This window comes from Arachis hypogaea, chromosome 19 (assembly GCF_003086295.3).
Source record: "Arachis hypogaea cultivar Tifrunner chromosome 19, arahy.Tifrunner.gnm2.J5K5, whole genome shotgun sequence".
Classification (NCBI taxonomy): Eukaryota; Viridiplantae; Streptophyta; class Magnoliopsida; order Fabales; family Fabaceae; genus Arachis; species Arachis hypogaea.
The window spans coordinates 81983001-81989000 of NC_092054.1; positions in this window are offsets into that span (position 1 = coordinate 81983001).

Genomic DNA, 6000 nt, shown 5'->3' on the forward strand with positions numbered 1-6000 from the left:
AAGCCCAAATGAAGAAAAGAACTGCTTCAAACTCAAGATCCAAAGGCCCAAGACTTGAAGAGCAAACTAGAAGCTGAGAAGAGTAGTATATATAGGAGTAGCTTTGAATTGTAAAAGGGAGTTCGGAAAGTTGGAAAAAGAGAATTACTCTCTGTATTTTACTTTCTCTTCAATTTCTAGTTCTATGATGTATTCTCCATCTTTATTTTCATTTTCAAGAGCTATGAACAACTAAACCCCTTTCATTGGGTTAGGGAGCTCTGTTGTAATTTAATGGATCAATACTAATTTTCATTATTCTTCTTCTATCTTTTCTCTTGATTTTACTTGAAAGCTTTCGATCTTCATCCCATTGAGTAGTTATCTTGGAAGAGAAGCTATTCAAACTTGGATCTCTTTTGAACCTTGAAAGAGGAATGAAGAGATCAAGCTAGAAATGCTTTCTCATGCTGGACCAAATTGGGTTTGGATGGGTATGTGACTATAACCCTCTCAATACTTGATTTGGGAAATGCATGTGGTATAATAAGTGACCATACTTCATCTCTTCTCATGAGCAATTGACCAAGGAATTGGCTATTGATCAAGATTTGAGAGATTGAATTGCAAGAAATTGTAATTCAATCACTTAAGATTGCCAAGTAGATCAATGAGTGCATTGATTGAGGAAGAGATGAAAATGAACTTGATCCGGAGAATTGCAACATCTCCTAAGCCCAATGAACTCCCCATCTCTGATCTTACCCATTCTCTTTAATTTCTGCCATTTACTTTTATGAGCAAATCCCCCATTCCCATTTACAATTTTGCAATTTATTTTCAGTCATTTACTTTCAGTCCTTTAATTCTAGCATTTACTTTTCTGTTATTTACATTCCCGCCATTTTATTTTCTATAACTCTCAACCCAAATTCTGGATTCGCTCAACTAGAACATTCTTCTAATTAAAGTTGCTTGATCAATCAATCCCTGTGGGATTCGACCTCACTCTATTGTGAGTTTTTACTTGACGACAAATTCGGAACACTTGCCGAAAGGAGATTTGTTGAGAGACAAGTTTTCCGTGCATCAGACTCTTTATGAAGCATGGGAGAGGTTTAAGGACCTAACAAGGAGGTGCCCACCAGATATGTGCAACGAATGGGTGCAGCTGCACATTTTCTATGAAGGCCTGTCATATGAATCAAAGAAGGCAGTAGACCATTCATCCGGAGGATCTTTGAACAAGAAGAAGACCATTAAGGAAGCCATAGATGTCATTGAAACAGTAGCAGAGAATGATTATTTCTATGCTTCTGAAAGAGGCAACACTAGGGGAGTAATGGAGCTAAACAATGTAGATGCTCTGCTGGCCCAAAACAAGTTCATTACCCAGCAGCTGGCTGACCTCACTAAGAAGATGGAGAAGAACCAAGTAGCAGCAATCACTACTTCATCAACAACCCAAGAAGGAGTGAATGAAGAAGCAGAGGGTAGTCAGGAGCAAGCCAACTACATTGGGAATTCACCTAGGCAAAACCATGATCCATACTCTAAGACCTATAACCCTGGATGGAGGAATCACCCAAACTTTGGGTGGGGAAATCAACAAGACCAAGGCCTAGATCAAAGACGTTCAAATCCCAACAACAATGCAGCCCACCAACATTTCGCATCTAGACCATATCAGCACCCACATAACCAACCCTCTCAAAACCTTTACCAAGGCCAAAATAACCCACCTCATCCTTCCACCTATAATCCCAATTTACCATCATTTGATGACAAACTCTCAAGGATTGAGAATCTACTTGAAGGCATAGGCAAAGAGATTCAAGACAGTAAAGCATTCTGAGAAGAAGTGATGTCCAATATGCAGAACCAGGATGCTGCCATCAAGAAACTTAAGACACAAATTGGCTATTTATTTAAGCAAATCCCCAGCCACAACCTTCACAGTAATACTAACTCAACCAAAAGGGAGAAGTGTCAGGCTATCACCCTTCGGAGTGGGAAGGAACTGAAGGAAATCCCCCAAAAACCACAAGAAGAGGACTCAAATAAAGAGGAAGAAGAGCAAGACGAAGCTTGAGTTCCCACTTTGAGTTCACAAAAAGGGGAAGAAGTGCTGAAGTCAGACGTCCCAAGAGTCCCATACCCTCAGCAATTAAAGAAGAAGGGAGATGACAATCAGTTTTCGAGATTTTTGGAAATCTTCAAGAAACTGCAAATCAACATACCCTTTGCTGAAGCAATAGAACAAATGCCACTCTACGCCAAGTTCTTGAAGGAGCTCATGACTAAGAAGAGAAGCTGGAAGAACAACGAGACTGTAGTGCTATCATTCAGCACAAACTGCCCCAGAAATTGAAGGATCCTGGGAGTTTTCAGATCCCTTGTATTATAGGGGAAATCGCAGTGGAGAAAGCTCTTTGTGACTTAGGAGCCAGCATCAATTTGATGTCAGTAGCTATGATGAGGAAGATGAAGATAGAGGAGGCTAAACCAACAAAAATGGCCTTACAGTTGGCAGACAGATCGTTCAAGTTCCCTCATGGCGTAGTAGAGGATTTGCTGGTGAAAGTGGGAGACTTCATATTCCCGGCAGACTTCGTAGTGCTGGACATGCAGGAGGAAGCCAGGACCTCCATTATCCTGGGAAGGCCGTTCTTGGCCACTGCTGGAGCTGTCATTGATGTCTAAAAAGGTGATCTCACCCTGAGATTACACAATGAAAAGATGACAATCAATGTGTTCAAGGCTATGAGTTACCCACAAGAACAACTGGGGGAATGTATGAGGTTGGACTCACTTGAAGAGGAAGTGCAGGAGAGTTTTGAAGAAGAAGAGTCTGAAGAGCCCGAAAGAATAATAGAGGAAGAGTGTACATCAAGTGAAGAGGCTGCAACAACAGAAATTGGCATACCAGGTGCACCAAAGGAAGAGAACGAAAAGTCAGAAGCACCTAAACTTGAACTCAAAGCACTGCCACCCACTCTCAAATATGCATACTTAGGAGAAAATGAAAATTACCCAGTGATCATAAGCTCATGCCTCATCAAAGATCAAGAGGATGAACTGATCAAAGTACTGCGACAGCACAAGGATGCCATTGGTTGGACACTTGCTGACCTGAAAGGGATAAGTTCGGCCATATGCATGCAAAAGATACTGCTGGAAGATGATGCCAAACCATCTATTCAATCCCAAAGGAGGTTGAACCCAATCATGAAGGAAGTGGTACAGAAGGAAGTTATGAAGTTATGGCAAGGGGGGAGGGTAATCTACCCAATCTCAGACAGCCCCTGGGTTAGCCCCGTGCATGTCGTCCCAAAAAAGGGAGGAATTACCGTGGTTCCCAATGAGAAGAACGAACTAATTCCTACAAGGACAGTCACAGGATGGCGGATGTGCATAGACTACAGGAAGCTCAATGAGGCTACACGAAAAGATCATTTCCCCCTTCCATTCATGGATCAGATGTTGGAAAAACTTGCAGGGCACGCATATTATTATTTTCTCGACGGTTATTCAGGATATAACCAAATAGTGGTTGATCCCAGGGATCAAGAGAAAACCTCATTCACTTGCCCATATGGAGTGTTTGCCTACAGGCGCATGCCATTTGGGCTATGTAATGCACCTGCGACTTTCCAACGCTGCATGCTTTCTATCTTTTCAGATATGATAGAAAAATTCATTGAAGTTTTTATGGATGATTTCTCGGTATTTGGAGATTCCTTCCCTAGTTGCCTACATCACCTCGCCTTGGTATTGAAAAGATGCCAAGAGACCAATCTGGTCTTGAACTGGGAGAAATGTCACTTTATGGTGACAGGAGGAATAGTCTTTGGTCACAAAGTTTCTAACCAAGGCATTGAGGTTGACAGAGCTAAAGTAGAACTTATTGAAAAACTGCCTCCACCCAGTGATGTAAGGGCAATTAGGAGCTTTTTGGGGGCATGCTGGTTTTTACAGAAGGTTTATTAAAGATTTTTCAAAGATAGCCAAGCCCTTAAGCAATCTCCTTGTATCTGATACACCATTTATCTTTGATGAAACATACATGTTAGCCTTTGAAAATTTGAAAATGAGGTTGTCCTCTGCTCCTATCATTTCCCCACCTGATTGGAATTTACCATTTGAATTGATGTGTGATGCATCTGATTTTACAGTTGGGGCAGTGTTAGGACAAAGGAAAGACAACTTAGTCCATGTGATATACTATGCTAGCAAAGTCCTTAATGATACTCAAATAAATTATACCACTACTGAAAAGGAGTTACTAGCAATAATTTTTGCATTTGACAAGTTTAGATCATACCTCATTGGTGCTAAAGTGATTGTTTTTACAGATCACACAACACTTAAATATTTGTTTGCCAAGGAAGAATCAAAACCAAGACTAATAAGATGGATCTTATTGCTGCAGGAATTCAATATTGAAATCAGAGACAAGAAAGGAGTGGAGAACAAGGTAGCAGATCACCGTATCCAGGATTCCTCATGATAAAGGTGGAGCACATGATACAAGTGTGAACGAGCTCTTCCCTGATGAGCAGTTGATGACAGTTCACAAAGCACTATGGTTCGCAGACATTGCCAACTTCAAGGCAACTGGGGCCTTACCTCCAGAGATCAATAAACATCAAAAAAGGAAGCTCATGAATGATGCAAAATACTTTGTCTGGGATGAGCCATATCTCTTCAAGAAGTGTTCAGATGGAATCCTTAGGAGATGTATTTCGGAAGAAGAAGGACGAGAGGTCCTATGGAATTGCCACGGCTCATGCTATGGAGGCCACTTTGGAGGGGACAGAACTGCAGCAAAGGTGTTACAAAGCGGATTCTTTTGGCCCACCCTTTTCAAGGATGCCAAAGAACTAGTAAAGAGATGCAATGAATGCCAAAGATCTGGAAACTTGCCTAAAAGAAATGAGATGCCACAAAATTTCATCTTGGAACTGGAATTGTTTGATGTGTGGGGAATCGATTTCTTGGGACCATTCCCAACCTCATATGCAAACAAGTACATCTTGGTAGCAGTGGATTACGTTTCCAAGTGGGTAGAGGCTATTGCAACCCCAACGAATGATAACAGGGTGGTCATGAACTTCCTCAGGAAGAATATCTTTAGCCGGTTTGGAGTCCCATGAGCACTCATCAGTGATGGAGGGAGCCATTTTTGTAACAGACCACTAGAAGCTCTTCTCCTACGATATGGGGGTAAAACACAAGGTAGCCATGCCTTACCATCCCCAAACAAGTGGACAAACTGAGATATCCAACAGAGAGCTAAAGAGGATTCTGGAAAAGACTGTGGGTGCATCAAGAAAGGATTGGTCGAAGAAGCTGGATGATGCTCTTTGGGCATACAAAACAGCATTCAAAACATCACTTGGAATGTCCCCATATCAACTAGTGTATGGGAAAGCTTGTCATTTACCACTGGAGCTGGAACACAAAGCTCTCTGGGCTATCAAGATACTAAATTTTGACAGCATTGCTGCTGGTGCAAAGAGGATCTTGCAGCTGCAAGAGATGGAGGAATTCAGGTCACAAGCCTATGAAAATACCAAGATGTATAAAGAGAAGGCAAAGAGAAGACATGACCTGCATCTTGCACCCAGGAGTTTCGAAAAGGGGCAGCGAGTACTTCTTTACAATTCCAAATTGAGACTGTTCCCAGGAAAACTCAAATCAAGGTGGTCCGGCCCTTTTCTTGTCACAAAAGTTTCGCCATATGGACACATCGAAATCACGGATGAAGGTTCAGAGAGGACTTTTATAGTGAACGGACAAAGACTCAAGCATTATCTGGGCAACATGGGGGAAAACCCCGGAGTACAGTATCATCTCAGGTAAAGGAGGAATCGTCGAGCTAGCGACGGTAAAAGAGCGCTCTGTTGGGAGGCAATCCAACCTCAGGTAGTTTTCTTTTCAGCTTTATTTCAATAAAGGTCACAAGCTGTTTCCCCTGTATTGCGAGGAGCTAAGTTTGGTGTTCCACACCAACACAAT